The following is a 16,160-nucleotide window of genomic DNA, read 5'->3' as shown; positions in this document are numbered from 1 at the left end:
TTACAATTTTAACCGTAATGGGTAAATTTTGTGCTGGAAGTGGAATGAAAATATCAATTCAAGGAGGAAAATGAATAATTAAAATCTCTTATAAGAGTTTGTTTATATAACTTTTTAAAAATTTTTTAATGTTTATTTATTTTTGAGAGAGAGACACAGTGTGAGCAGGGGAGGCATTGTCTAGGCATTGCCATCTAAGTGCTCCACACGTATTTTTCAGAAATATTTGTATAAGCAGGCGCCTTAGAAAGATGGAACCAGTCTCTCTGGTGCAAATTTATTTATATTCCCAGCATTAAAGATGGAAGCATCTGCCCCTTTCCCCCAGAGATACTTGCTTATATTCCAGGGTAGTAAGGACAACACCTCTCTCCAGAGGAAATTGCGAGCAGATTTTCCAGTAGCCCTGATAGAAAATAAGAGTCTCCAAATCTAAGGATTCCCCCCCTTGTAATGCATCCCCAATGTGTGTGCAGGCACTATCTGGCCCTGGTCACATTACCATATAGAAACTGGGGCTGGGGGTCCATGGCTAGATCATACTATTGCTGAACGTTAGTAAGCTGTCTAGATCCACTTGGACTCCTTATTTCCTTACTGAATTTGTGGAAGGAAGTATGGCAAGCCAACCTTGCAGCTGCAAACATAGTACAGTTTAGGTAGTTACTGCTTGAGTCCTTGGCAGTGACATACTTTGAGAATATTTAAATATATGAAACAATTTAGAAGTGAACCTAAGCATCGAAACAAAAACTTTTTCCATATTTTTAGCTCCTATAAAAGTGCTTGGCATACATAGGGCACGAAAATGTATTTACTAAATGAATGATGGAAAAAATAAATTATTGAATTAATGAATGCAAAATTTTATAATCCATTTCTTCTCCAGACTTCTGTGGACTGGAAAGCATGCTTAAATATGTTGATTATATCTAAGGGGAAAAGAAAATTTAAGAATTTATTTCCATTCATTTGTATGTTTTTTTTAAAAAATATTTATTAAATTTCTACATTATGCTAACTATTTAATGCATATTGGGAAACAAAGGTGAGGAAGAAACAATCCTTTTTTTTTTTTTTAAGGAATCCTGGTGAAAAAATGCACAAATATGCTGCAATGACTGTTCAAATGAAAGAATATACAAAATACCAGGTGACTACAGAGTTTAGAATGTCTTATTTTTTGCCTGAGAGACCTCTCCAAAGAGGTGATACTTTGAGCTGACTCTTGAATTAGAGGTACAAGTTTGTCAGGATGTACATACTAATAAGAAAGTCCAAAGGAGTGAGACATTGCAAGATCTTAGTAGGGATGAGGCATACTTTTATATAATTTTAAGTGAAGAACTAAATAATTTTCAGCATATTAAAATGTTACACCAATCCTCTGAGTAATATATGGAATTGTTAAATCACTATATTGTACATGTGAAACTAATAAAGTATTGTATGTTAACTACATTGGAATTAAAACTTTAAAATATGACACCAGCAATATTAACCAAATTATGATGGATTGATTGAAAATCTAAAACTCTCATAAATAATTATTGTGCTTGATTAAAATTTTTTTTAATGTTTATTTATTTTTAAGAGAGAGACAGAGTGTGAGTGGGGCTGGGGCAGAGACACAGGGAGACACAGAATCTGAAGCAGGCTCCAGGCTCTGAGCTGTCAGCACAGAGCTGGATGGGGGGCTTGAACTCATGAACCGCAAAATCATGACCTGAGCCAAAGTCGGACATAAGCGACTGAGCCACCCAAGCTTCCCTGTCCTTGATTTTTTGATAACTCATTTTTTGATAAACTATTGAAGAGATCAACTTCCAAGCTTTGGGTGTGATGACCTATGCTTCTTGAACAGAATGTGTTAATGTCATTCTACGTGTCAGTTTTTGCCTCTTGAGAAGTTTTGCAGGGGAACTCAGGTTGCATTGGAAAGATCTCAGAGTTAAGAAGCAGTCAGGCAAGTGAAATACATTCTAAGTCAAATGCGGACACTTTGGTAGAGCCAAAATAGATGCATAGCTGTGACCTAAGTATTAATTTCTGTAATTCCACCCGGATCCTCATTTTAGCTTGGAGCCAATGTTGACCTAAAACATTGTGATACCTCAGACTTTATAACCCAAAAGGAAATTCTTTAAGAATGGAAGATACTTGGGGCGCCTGGGTGGCCCAGTCGGTTAAGCGTCCGACTTCAGCCAGGTCACGATCTCGCGGTCTGTGAGTTCGAGCCCCGCGTCAGGCTCTGGGCTGATGGCTCAGAGCCTGGAGCCTGTTTCCGATTCTGTGTCTCCCTCTCTCTCTGCCCCTCCCCCGTTCATGCTCTGTCTCTCTCTGTCCCAAAAATAAATAAGCGTTGAAAAAAAAAATTTAAAAAAAAGAATGGAAGATACTTGAGGCAAGAAATATTACTTTAGACCTCTGGGTTTGTGTTGGCTTTTGTGAGAACGACATTTTTCATAACATTTTTCAAGGGCTCAGTAATGTCATTCTATCTAGCATTTAATTTTGATTTTCTGCAAAGACTTTAAGGTTACTTTTTTTTAAATATGAGTTTAACACAATAGTTATGTTGCATTCTGGCATCCTGACCTTTTAAAAACACGTCATTTCATTATGTTTCAGATATGTAAGTGATGTGATCTTTTATAGCTTTGCCCGAGGGAGAACTCATAATGAAGACAGGAGCCAGCTAGAGCTCATACCCTTTGAATCTCTGACATTCTTCTTTCCAGGTAAACTATACCTGTCAACAGAGATGAGGTTTTTTAGTTCCCAGCACCTGATATAATTATGCATGCTGTTATACAGAGTGGAAGCAAAAATAAATTGCTAGGGTACAGGAAAAGATGAATCAGATCTAGTTCAATTTTTGTCCCGTTCCTATGGCTTTCCTAAGTGTCTCTTGATGGATGCGTTTCATACTGATTTCCTCCAATTCCACCTAAGCAAGGCCTATGTTGTCTGCACAATGTATTTTGGAACTTGATTATTTATTGTCCTGTAATAGAGATGTTTACGTCTATAACTTGTATCTCTACTTAGGCCACAATCCTTTAGTGGGAAAGAATTTTGCCTTCTACTTTTTAGTGTCCTCTTTAAACCGTTATATAATTTTCAGCATATAGTAGATACTCTATAAATTTTTATGTGATTAAATTTAGTTAGCTTATCATATTTAAGAATTTATGGTAGCAGAAGACCTGTGGAAGCGTCACTAACCTAGGGGTGCTAATTGGTCATGCTAGTGAACCATGCTAGCTGCATTCCCTGGCCAACCCTACCACACCTTCCTTCCTCTTCTCAGAGTAGCTGCACACTTTGCTTTCTTCTTTTACTTGCTGTTTAACACAGGGACATACTCTGGGCAGAAGAAAATGTGCTCTTTTCCTTTAGACAAGCTCAAAAGTGATGAAAAATACATCATAAAACATTACCAGTTGTTCAGGTTATATGAGGCAAATGAGATGCATTTCAGAATGCCAGATAAGTAGAGCTATATCAGTAAAACATTGCTGGTAGTAATGAAAATTATGGACAAAGTGTTAAAAGTATAAGGAATAAGTCCTGGGCAGGAAAAGAAGGGCTTAAGTTGGAAATGAGGATAAAGAGAATTGGTCAGTAGTGAGACCGGGAAAATGGGAAAGATACTGAATAGAAGGTCTGCAGGGAGCATTTAGACTTGATAATGAAAAATCCAGGTTAAATCTGACATAAGTTCCTCTACTTGCAAAACTTAGGGCAAAATATCTTAAGTAGCTAGAGATGTTTTAGCTCATATGCCCTCTAAGGAATCCAGCTCTAAGAATACCAAATGCAAGTGGGCATGACTAAATTTAGATCTTCCACATACTGGGCAGTGTATTAGTAAGATTAGGCTAATTGCTGTAACAAATAGACCCCAATCTGTACAGTGGCTCAAACCAAAAGAGGTTTATTTCTTGTTAAGAGTACTGGGTGTTTACCAGGTTGCCATGTAACTATCCAAGGACCTGGTTGAAAGAGGCTCTGCCATCTTTAATTAGTGGCTACCAAGGTATCGACAGAGCTGGCAGCATCATCTGTATTTCAGCCAGCCATAAGGGGAAAAAGGCAGAGGGAAACAAATGTGGGACATTTTAGGGTCAGGTCCTGAAGTGGCATATATTTCCACTGACATTTATAACAATGTCTGGGACTCAGTGACATTGGTCACACCTAAATGCTAGGTATTTAAGAAACTGGAAAATTCATGACAGATGGTGGGGGAGGCACACCTACTCAGGGGAACAAAGGATGGGAACCCTGGAAACTTCCCAAGTTTGTTTTATTAGTGTACCTGTAACACTGTGTGGGTTGATGTATGTGTGTAATTATGTCAGGTCAACTATGCATAGATCCATCACTTTTTTAAAATGTTTATTGTGAGAGAGAGAGACAGACAGAGGACAGGGGGAGAGAGAGAGAGAGAGAGAGAGAGAGAGAGAGAGAGAGAGAGAGAGAGAGAAAGAGAGAAAATGCACACATGAGGGGCAGAGAGAGGGATAGAGAGAATCCCAAGCAGGCTCCATGCTGTCAGTGCAGAGCCCAACATGGGGCTCGATCCCATGAATCATGAGATCATGACCTGAATCAAAATCAAGAGTCAGATGCTTAACTGACTGAGCCACTCACGCACCCTTGCATAGATGCATCTTATAAACATCTCTGGGATTGAGGCACCTGAACCATGCCAAAGTCCCTTTCCATGATTCATAAAGAGTATTGTTTAGTTGAACTGAAGTCATTCTCTTTACTATAAGAAAACTTTGTCCCTAGAGTTTTATTAAGTGTCCTTGTACATGGTGGCATCTTATTAGCACAACTTACAGTTGATGCCTTTGATAATCTTTTTAATTTTTAAAATTAGAAAATGCTCATTGAAATATGTCCAAGGTGAGATTTTTGGTGTTTATATGGAATAGTTTTATAGAATATGAAGAGTTATATAGAACATGAATAATTTAGTGCTAAACTAATCCAACTTTGCATCACATAGTCTATAAAATATAACAGCCTTTCTGAAACTTTAATGGATTTGTACATTTCAGTTTTTTTTTTTTAACTTTGTGGCATGCTAGCACAATTACCAAAAATTACTCCGCTGGAACAGCTGTAGGCAATAGCATTAACATAACCTGTTAATGAATTTGTCTATAATGTTCTGAAGTGTTTTTTCTTTGTTTTAATATGTTCCTAGCATTCGAAGAGAATCACTAAAATGATTTTGACCTAAGTCAATTACAAATGTTTGTATAACTTCATTTGGCTAAGGTTTATAAAGTACCAAACATTTGATAGAACTGTGATAACAGTGGAGAAATGAAATTACATGCCGCATAGTAGGTGTTAAAATTTTTGTTGACAAATGAATGAAAACATACAAGATCCCATCACTTCTCTTTTGATCTATTTTATCACTTATTACCTGAGTAATCAATCACTCATTGAAACACCTACATATCAAGAACATTGTCCCTGATCAGTACAGGTACAGCCACCAAACTTGCTCAGTAGTAGACCCATTGTAGGCTGTGATTAAACTGGCTGAGTTGTTTAAAGTCAATTCTGAGGCAAGATACAGAGAACGAAAACAGGTGTTTTATTTTGAATTATATATTTCATTTGTTTGTTAGTTGTGTCTTAATTAAATAATTACAGCCTTGCTGTCACATGTTACATAGCTTACAAGTTAATTCTAAATCAAGCAGACTAAATAAGAGTGTAATAAAATGTGTGTGTCTCAGTTGGAAGATTACAAGACATATATCAGATCTCAGGAAAAAAGTAGAATAGAATTTCATACTTAGTCAAATTTTTCTGTGATTATAGAAACCTGGCTTCATTCATTTACTATACTGTCAACACTTGATTATTTCTTTTTACAGGTTATTTCAGATAACCTTAAGCCTTTGCTTTTACAAAGTCACTTTACTGTGTATGAGAATGAAGTTCTTACATCAGTACAAAAATAAATAAATTGAGCATTTACTTTGTACAAGCCACTTCAGTGAAATGATTCAATTTGATTCAATTTGGTAAACATATATTGATTGCTTTCTATGGAAAGACACTGAGCTGGTTTTATAAATCTTCATATAGAATTGAATTAAGAGATATGTCTATCATTAGTGAGCTTTTGGCCTTGTTAAATGTTATGATTGTGAAAACTCATCAGTCTGCTTGATATATATCATTTCTGGAAGAAAACTCTTTGGCATCTGAAAATGCTAGTGTTGATGCATCAAAATGTAATGGCTGTATTTTATGTTTCCTTTTCTATTCATTCATGATTGAGGAAGATGGCCATATTCAGTTAGAGATGCATGTTTTGTCAGACAGATATATATGCACACACTCTTTAACCCCTGTTTACCATGTACCTTGAATTCTCCCTTTTGAAATAGTTGGAATAATTGACTTCAGAAGATCCATGGACTCAGAGTGGTGATATTCTCAGGTTCCAGTGGGAAGAGTCAGAATGTCTGAAAACAACTGAAAGTGTATTTTGGGCAGAACACCCATAAAGAGAAGTCTCTTGGTGTATACCTACCTCCCTTCCAGCCCGCCAGCCTTTGCAGAGCCATCTCTCCCACTGCTCTTGGCTTATCTGCTGACTGTGGAAAGGTCCCACTCAGTCATATCCTCTAGCAAGGTGTCAACACTTCAGAGCCTACTCTTCTCATCAGGGATTCAGAAAATCACTCCCTCTGCTTAGCCTAGCAGGATGTACTCGAAGTCTGTTACTTGTAAGCTTAGTTCCACTTGATTCCAAAACTGATGAGACCAAAATATTACACAGTGTCATAGGCATTTTTTTCCTTCTAGAGTGTGGTTTGGGACATGCACAAAATGTCTAGTGAGACTGGTGTTGGGGAGGGAATCACAGCATTTTATGGGTTTGGTTGTATAGACTGTATTTCCACTGCGTGTGACGGACACACTGCTAAAGCCATGGCAAGTAGTTTGCACTCTCGGTCCAAATGGGATTTGAGACTATTCTTAGAACTCCAGAAGGTAGGACTAGGTGCCCTATTCCTTTGCCTTTCCCAGTACACCTTTTCATGTACTGGATGTGATTTCTGGTCTCCACATGACTTGACAGCCTCTGTTCCTGAGATGTCTGTGCTCCCACACAATGTTCAACACATGATTCTACCGCTTGTGTATCAGTATCCAGCTCACTTTGTTTTCTTGTACTATCTGGGACTTGATAATTTGTACTAGTGTCCTCTTTGCCCCAGTGATTTCATCCTTGGCCTCAATCTTACACTTGTCTCTGCTTTTCCCCATCTCTCTGACAGGATATTTCAGCATACCATGTGTCCAAGTATACTTCACCTATGATTGTTTTACATGATCTGCCTTTTTTTTTTTTTCAATATATGAAGTTTATTGTCAAATTGGTTTCCTTCCATACAGTGCTCATCCCAAAATGTGCCCTCCTCAATACCCATCACCCACCCTCCCCTCCATCCCACCCCCCATCAACCCTCAGTTTGTTCTCAGTTTTTGAGAGTCTCTTATGCTTTGGCTCTCTCCCACTCTAACCTCTTTTTTTTTTCCCTTCCCCTCCCCCATGGGTTTCTGTTAAGTTTCTCAGGATCCACATAAGAGTGAAACCATATGGTATCTGTCTTTCTCTGTATGGCTTATTTCACTTAGCATAACACTCTGCAGTTCCATCCATGTTGCTACAAAGGGCCATATTTCATTCTTTCTCATTGCCACGTAGTACTCCATTGTGTATATAAACCACAATTTCTTTCCATTCATCAGTTGAGGGACATTTAGACTCTTTCCATAATTTGGCTATTGTTGAGAGTGCTGATATGAACATTGGGGTACAAGTGCCCCTATGCATCAGTACTCCTCTATCCCTTGGGTAAATTCCTAGCAGTGCTACTTCTGGGTCATAGGGTAGGTCTATTTTTAATTTTTTGAGGAACCTCCACACTGTTTTCCAGAGTGGCTGCACCAATTTGCATTCCCACCAACAGTGCAAGAGGGTTCCCATTTCTCCACATCCTCTCCAGCATCTATAGCCTCCTGATTTGTTCATTTTGGCCACTCTGACTGGCGTGAGGTGATATCTGAGTGTGGTTTTGATTTGTATTTCCCTGATGAGGAGCGACGTTGAGCATCTTTTCGTGTGCCTGTTGGCCATCTGGATGTCTTCTTTAGAGAAGTGTCTATTCATGTTTTCTGCCCATTTCTTCACTGGGTTATTTGTTTTTCGGGTGTGGAGTTTGGTGAGCTCTTTATAGATTTTGGATACTAGCCCTTTGTCCGATATGTCATTTGCAAATATCTTTTCCCATTCCATTGGTTGCCTTTTGGTTTTGTTGGTTGTTTCCTTTGCTGTGCAGAAGCTTTTTATCTTCATAAGGTCCCAGTAGTTCATTTTTGCTTTTAAATCCCTTGCCTTTGGGGTGTGTCAAGTAAGAGATTGCTACGGCTGAGGTCAGAGAGGTCTTTTCCTGCTTTCTCCTCTAAGGTTTTGATGGTTTCCTGTCTCACATTCAGGTCCTTGATCCATTTTGAGTTTATTTTTGTGAATGGTGTGAGAAAGTGGTCTAGTTTCAACCTTCTGCATGTTGCTGTCCAGTTCTCCCAGCACCATTTGTTAAAGAGACTGTCTTTTTTCCATTGGATATTGTTTCCTGCTTTGTCAAAGATGACTTGGCCAAACATTTGTGGGTCTAGTTCTGGGGTAGAAGAGCTTTGTTTTACTTGTTGACTCTGACATAAGTAGCTTATTTCCCTTTGGGGATAGAATGACTTTCCTTTGGGCAAGAAGTCAAGTCATATTTTTCACTTCTTTTTTAACTGATAGACTTTATTTTTAAAGCAATTGTATATTTACAGAAAAATTAAGCAGAAAGTACAGAAAGCTACCACATACAACCTCCCTCCTCAGTTTCTCCTATTATTAACACCTTGCTAACAATGGCACATTGTTAATGCATGATGAACTAATATTGATACATTATTAATAACTAAAAGCCCATAGTTTACTTTAGGGTTTACTCTTTGTGTTGTATGATGGATTTTCATAAATGCCTACAAAATTGATACATATAAATATCATGTGTCCACCATTACAGTATCATACAGAATAGTTTCAATGCCCTAAAAATTTTTTGTGCTCCACCTATTCATTTCTTTTGCCCCTTCCCCCAAGTCCCTAGCCACCAATGATCTTTTTACTGTCTCCATAGTTTTATATTTTCCAAAATGTCACTAGTTGTTATCATATAATAGGTAGCCTTTACAGACTGTCATCTTTCACTTAAGCAATCTACACTTAAGATTCCTCCTTAATGTCTTTTTGTGGTTTGATAGCTCATTTCTTTTTATTGCTGAATAATATTCTATTATATTAAGGTACTCAGTTTATTCATTTACCTACTCAAGGACATCTTGGTTGCTTTTAAGCTTCAGCTATTATAAATAAAGTTGCCAGAAATATGTGTGTGTAGGTTTTTGTATAGGTAGATGTTTTTAACTAAATATCAAAGAGTATAATTGCTATATCATATGATAAGTGTATATTTAGTGTGATAAGAAGAGTAAGTTCTGAAGTGTTGAAGCCTTTGCTAGAGAGGATACTACTGTGGGAATTTTTCCATGGGCACCAATAAATGAGAGTTCCTATTGTTCCACAACCTCAGTAGCATTTAATGTTGTCATTGTTTTGGATTTTAATCATTCTAATAGTTGCATATTGGCATATCACTGTGGTTTTAATTTGCATTTCCCTAATGACTTAGGATGACACTTTTCATATGCTTAATGGTCATTGGTATATATTCTTTGGTGGGGAGTCCATATCTTTTGTTTATTTTAAAAATTGAGTTGTTTGTTTCAAAAATAGAAATACTGTATGATCCAATCGTTCTAGTACTCACTATTTACCCAAAGAAAACAAACAAACAAAAAAAAAAACACTTGTTGAATTTTAAAAATTCATTCTGTATTTTGGACACAAATTATTTACCAGATATGTGTTTTGCAAATATTTCCTCCCAGTGTGTTGTTTCTGTTGTTTGTCTTTTAATTCTTTTAGCAGTGTCTTTCACAGAATAGAAGTTTGTAATTTTAATAAAGTCCAACTTGATTAATTTTTTTATGGATCATGCTTTTAGTATGTATCTAAAAACTCATTGCCAAACCCAGGGTTACCTGGATTTTCTCTTATATTATCTTCTAGGGATTTTGTAGTTTTGTCCTTTATGCTTAGGTCCATAATCCATTTTATTTATTTTTTTTAATTTTTTTTTTCAACGTTTATTTATTTTTGGGACAGAGAGAGACAGAGCATGAATGGGGGAGGGGCAGAGGGAGAGGGAGACACAGAATCAGAAACAGGCTCCAGGCTCTGAGCCATCAGTGCAGAGCCTGACACAGGGCTCGAACTCACGGACCGCGAGATCGTGACCTGGCTGAAGTCGGACGCCTAACCGACTGCGCCACCCAGGCGCCCCGGTCCATAATCCATTTTAAGGTACTTTTTGTGAAAGTTCTCTGTCTAAATTCGTGTGTTGTTTTTGCTTTTGTTTTTGTTTTTTTGCATGTGGATGTCGTGTTGTTCCAGTACCACTTGTTGAAAATACCTTGTCTCCAGTTGACTAAATTTGTGTGTGTCTCTTCCTGAGCTTTTGATTGTGCCCCACTGATCTATTCATCTATTCTTTTGTCAATACTGTCTTGATTACTGTAACTTTGTAGGAAGTCATGACTTTGGGTAGGGTTAATCTTTAGACTTTGTTCTGCTTTTGCAATATTGTGTTGGCTCTTTCAATATTCTGGATCTTTTGTCTTTCATATAAACATTAGTAAGAGTCACTTTGCCAACATCCACAAAATGACTCACTGGGATTTTGATTGGGATTACATTGAATAATATAGATCAAGTTGGAAAGTTCTGAAATACTAACAGTATTGAGTTTTCCTATCTGTGAATGTGGAATGTGGCTCAATTTGTGTAGACTTTTCTTCAATTTCTTTCATCACTTTTATAGTTTTCCTTGTATGGGTCTTATAAGTTTTTTAGATTTATGTATAAGATTTATTATTGTTTTGTTGCTGTAATTACTATTATTATTTGGTTGTAGGGCAAATGGTTTAGTGTTTTTAGTTTCAAACTCTGTTCATTGCTAGTATATGGAAAGCAATGTAAATTCCTCACTTTTTACGACAATATGCTAACTTTACCACCTACACATCTGGTCTCCAAAGCAATGTTGATATCCTGTAATAATATGGAACATTTGTTAATCAGTGACTCAGTGAGAACTAAAACTCAAATTGACTACTAATGAGTTCCTTAAAAGTCTTAACTGAGGCAACAAGGGGGAGAGGTAACTGTCCGTTTGTAGATTCTCTGCTCTAAGACTAAAAACTTCTATACTCCATACTCAAGAAAGTCATGTGCCTATGATCTGTCCTGATCATTCCCTGACAACTTGCTTTTATAACTACACTTCTGGAAAATGCCCAATTTGCGACCATCACCACGTAGGTGAAGGTCAGCTAATCGACAGTAGCTTCATTAGGCTGACTTGTGAGACAATTCTACAGCTTGAGATACTTCCACTTTTAGACACTTTCATAGCTACTAAAGATCACCTAATTCTTAATCATTGTTGGTTCCAAAAGTCCACCAGTCCTTGAACTCTCTGTGTCTCAAAACCCTCATAAAATCATCATCTTGCTTTGATCAGTAATACTGAGCTCTATTGATATAGATCTCCCTTGCTTACAAAACATTCCATGAAGCTTTTGTTTCAAACATTGAGAGGTGGTCCCTTTAATAAATAAGAGCTTTATTCCCCCCTTTTATCAATTAGGCTACAAGAAATAACAGCTGTAGATTGCATTATTTTATGCCCACATAGAAACTTTAAAAAAAATTTTTTTTTTAATGTTTATTTATTTTTGAGACAGAGAGAGACAGAGCGTGAACAGGGGAGGGGCAGAGAGAGAGGGAGACACAGAATCTGAAACAGGCTCCAGGCTCTGAGCTGTCAGCACAGAGCCTGACGCGGGGCTCGAACTCACAGACCGTGAGATCATGACCTGAGCCGAAGTCGGACGCTTAACTGACTGAGCCACCCAGGCGCCCCGAAACTTTTTTTTTAAATTTAGTTTTGAGAGAGAGAGACAGAGAGAGAGAGAGACAGAGCATAAGCAGGAGAGGAGCAGAGAGAGGGGGACCCAGAATCTGAAGTAGGCTTCAGGCTGGGAACTGTCAGCACAGAGCCCAACACGGGGCTCAAACCCATGAACTGGGAGATCATGACCTGAGGTGAAATTGGACACTCAACTGACTTAGTCATCCAAGCACCCTAGGGCTGGGTAGAAACTCTTTTTTTTATTTTTTATTTTTAATGTTTATTTTTGAGAGAGACAGAGTACAAGTGGGGGAATGATAGAGAGAGAGGAGAACAGAATCCCAAGCAGGATCCAGGCTCTGAGCTGTCACCACAGAGCCCTATGCAGGGCTCAAACTCAAGGACTGTGAGATCATGACCTAAGCTGAAGTCAGACACTTAACCAACTGAACCACCCAAGTGCCCCATGAAACTCTTAATAGAACTATTCTTTTAGCATTTTCTTGGCTTTTTTTTTATTTTGGTCACAAATTTGCAAAAAAACATGAATATACTTTCCTTATCTTTTGTGAAACAGCTACTTAATTCATTTCTCAATAGCTAGGAAAATATTCTTTATGTAAAGAAACTTTTGTACATTTCTCTCAGAGTTTAATGCCAGGTAAAATTGTCCCCCCTGAGCAAATGATTTCCTTTTTTTCTTTGGCTGCCATGAATCTCAGCACTATCTTTTCTAACCAGTTATATGACCTACTTCTCACTTTAAGATTATGTTCTTAACCATAATGACACATGGCTTTCATTTATTTTCAATTTTTTTGTTACTGTAATCCTTAGTATAATGTTTTTATTGCATTTGATGTTTGCTTAACCTGCCTCAAAATTCCATTTTGGGGACCAGGTATGGAAAAATTTTATAATACATTTTTTTCAGAAACATTTTGATAACACTCTAATATTTGCACACTTCTTGCTCTTTTCCGTCACTTTCACCTTTAATAAGAATATTTCTTTATGTTTTTATAATATCTAGAATTTGGCAGCTATATTTTAATAAAGTCAGTCAACTGAAATTATATTTTCACAAATCATTTCTAACACTGATATTCCCTAGGGCAAAAATTATGTGTCATTATATTAATTCTCAGCATAACTGGTGAAAGGTCAATCCCCCATAGCAGTTAATTGGCCAAGTATACAATTGCCTTTGAAAGTGTTAAAACGTTAATAGCAGTAATGTACTACAGTAAAGGATAGCATCTTAACCTTGAAACATTGGTGGTAGCAGTGGGAATCAAAATGAATATTTCTAAGTGTTTACTTCACTCCTCTACCCAGCAAAGTAATAGATTAGCTAATCGAAGCAGTTGACATCCTGTGTAGAAGAGTAGTTTTCACAACAGATACAACAAAGTACACATCCCAAATATGAGACTGATTTTAAATCTGATATAGATATATCAGATATAAATATATATCAGATATAAATATATCAGGCTTAAAATATGTATAAATATATAAATATAAATATCCCTCTGTTCCACTGCACGTTTCTTACACACATCCAATAACTTGCATTAGGGTCCTTGAAACTAATTTATGTGGCTGGAATTATAGCCATTGCTCTTCCTACGGATAGCTTTTGCTTTCCTCTAATGAACACAGGTTCTATCAAGAGATGGAATAAATCATGGTGCCCGTGGTATGGTTTAAGGAGATGATAAAAAGGGCTTATTACAATACAGTTTTCTTCCCCTTTTTCATAGGTACTATTCTGCTTTAAATCTGTCCTTAGAATGGATATGGAAAAGGGAATGAATACACAGTAGAAGAGAAATAGAGATTACTCTCCTCAAATTCTAAAAAAAAAAAAGGCAAAACCTACATCATTAACACCAATTAGTCTTTTTCCAGGGAGTTTAGTAGATAGCTTTAGTGGACATAGTACAATAAGTTCCTGTTTCTGGAGGAGATAGAGATAGACAGACAGACAGATGGAGACAGACAGACAGGCAGACTGCCTTCTCTGAGGCACAGGATGAATAAATAACCCTAGGATCCTGGAGTGAGAAGGGCAATGGTGGAGGATGTTTGAGGAACTCTGAAATTAGGTTCATGATGCAGAATGAGCAGTCTTTAAAATTTTTTTATTACATTTATTTATTTTTGATAGAGGGAGACAGAACACACGTGGGGAAGGGGCAGAGAGAGAAGGAGACACAGAATCAGAAGCAGGCTCCAGGCTTGGAGCTGTCAGCACAGGGCCTGACATGCGGCTCAAACTCACAAACCGTGAGATCATGACCTGAGCCGAAGTCGGATGCTTAACCGACTGAGCCACTCAAGCACCCACAGAACGAGCAGTCTTAAGAAGTAAGAAGTAATGGGAAAAATACAAGGCTGTACATTGGGACTCTATTTTAACCTTAAATATATTCCTGATTAATAGTGGATTTAGGTTCAGAGGACAAAGGCGGGTTAGTTTCAGGTCCAGCAACCTGTAATATCAGGAAAGGAAGGGGAGGTAATCCCATTCTTTGCCTTTTTTCTTGATTCTTTCTCAAATGACCTTGCCTTTAATGAATATTAGGTTTAGGTAGTATTAAGTGCCAACATGGCAGCAAATACAATACTAAAAAAGAAGCCATCTGTTTTTCAAGGAAAGATAGAAAATTACTACCGAAGCAAGCCTCTCTGATGTTTGCACTAGTCTCTATCTGTTCCCAAAACCACTGGAATGGAAGTTGCCAGACACCCATTTTTGTCTTCCTTCTCTGCTGATTTTCTCAGCAGAGAATATCCTCAATATTGAGGATACCCCCAGCATTATTTACATCTAATATTCAGACATTTTCCCAGGATGAGGCCAAGAGAGGCTAATGTCTCTGGGCCTGTTTTGAAGACTCTTAGCTGTGAGCATCTGAGAGACCACTACTGAGAATGAATGAGTTGGCTCTAGCATAATACATTTTTAAAAGTTCCAAATTTTTGTTTTATTTTCATATATATACTTAAATTTTTTTTACATTTATTTATTTTTGAGAGAGAGAGAGAGAGAGAAAGAAAGAAATGGGGGCGGGGGGAGAGGGAGAGAGGGAGAATGAGCAGGGGAGGGGCAGAGAGAGAAGGAGACACAGAATCCAAAGCCGGCTCCAGGCTCGGAACTGTCAGCACAGAGCCGGATGCGCATCTTGAACTCACAAACTACGAAATCATGACCTGAGCCGATAGCTGGACACTTAACTGACTGAGCCACCCAGGCGCCCCTATTTTTGTATATTTTAAAATATCCTAACAACTTACTATGTTTCCTCATTTGAAACCAAGGCAGAACAGGTAATATGGTAGTTTTATTCATCTAAGGCTGTACTTTGGTGATTTCATTTCCTATTTAAAATAATCATGCTGTATATTATCACCTGTATGACACAGGACCTATTTGTAGTGATAACCCTATTCACAAGCCATAGTTAATTTTTACCTTTATTGAAGCTCTTCAGTGAGCCGTCTGCTTCATATTGTCACATTGGTAGTGCCACCAGCAGCAGCATAACAATTGCCATTTATTTAGCAATATCCCTGTATCAGACCCAAGACTAAAGACCAATTTCTTCTCATGCACTTGTTACATAAACTATGGCAGGTAATATTCTCCCCATTTGATAGAGGAGAAGACTGAAGCTGAATGACGTTCAATAATTCGTACTGGGTCACACAGATAGCAAGTGGCAAGAGTTCATTCCTCCTGATACTACACTCTAAAAATAAGGACGCTGAGGCCCAGAAAGACCAGAATGAAGGGCACACAGTAAGTGACAAATTTAAAATCAGATCTGTCTGAACTCTCGCAGAACATGTTCTTAAAATTGTATCCTCTATTCCTCATTCCGTGTTTGTTTCTCTGCCCTCTCTGAAGTGTAGCAAGAGGAAGAAAATCTGTGAATTAAAGAGTTTTGAACTGGAAACAGGAAACCTTCCCATTTTATGCGTTTAATAAACAGGCATAATTCTATGCCTGAG

The sequence above is a fragment of the Herpailurus yagouaroundi genome, unplaced genomic scaffold (genome assembly GCF_014898765.1).
Source record: "Herpailurus yagouaroundi ecotype Mexico unplaced genomic scaffold, PumYag 29, whole genome shotgun sequence".
Classification (NCBI taxonomy): Eukaryota; Metazoa; Chordata; class Mammalia; order Carnivora; family Felidae; genus Herpailurus; species Herpailurus yagouaroundi.
This window is presented reverse-complemented; position numbering follows the sequence as displayed.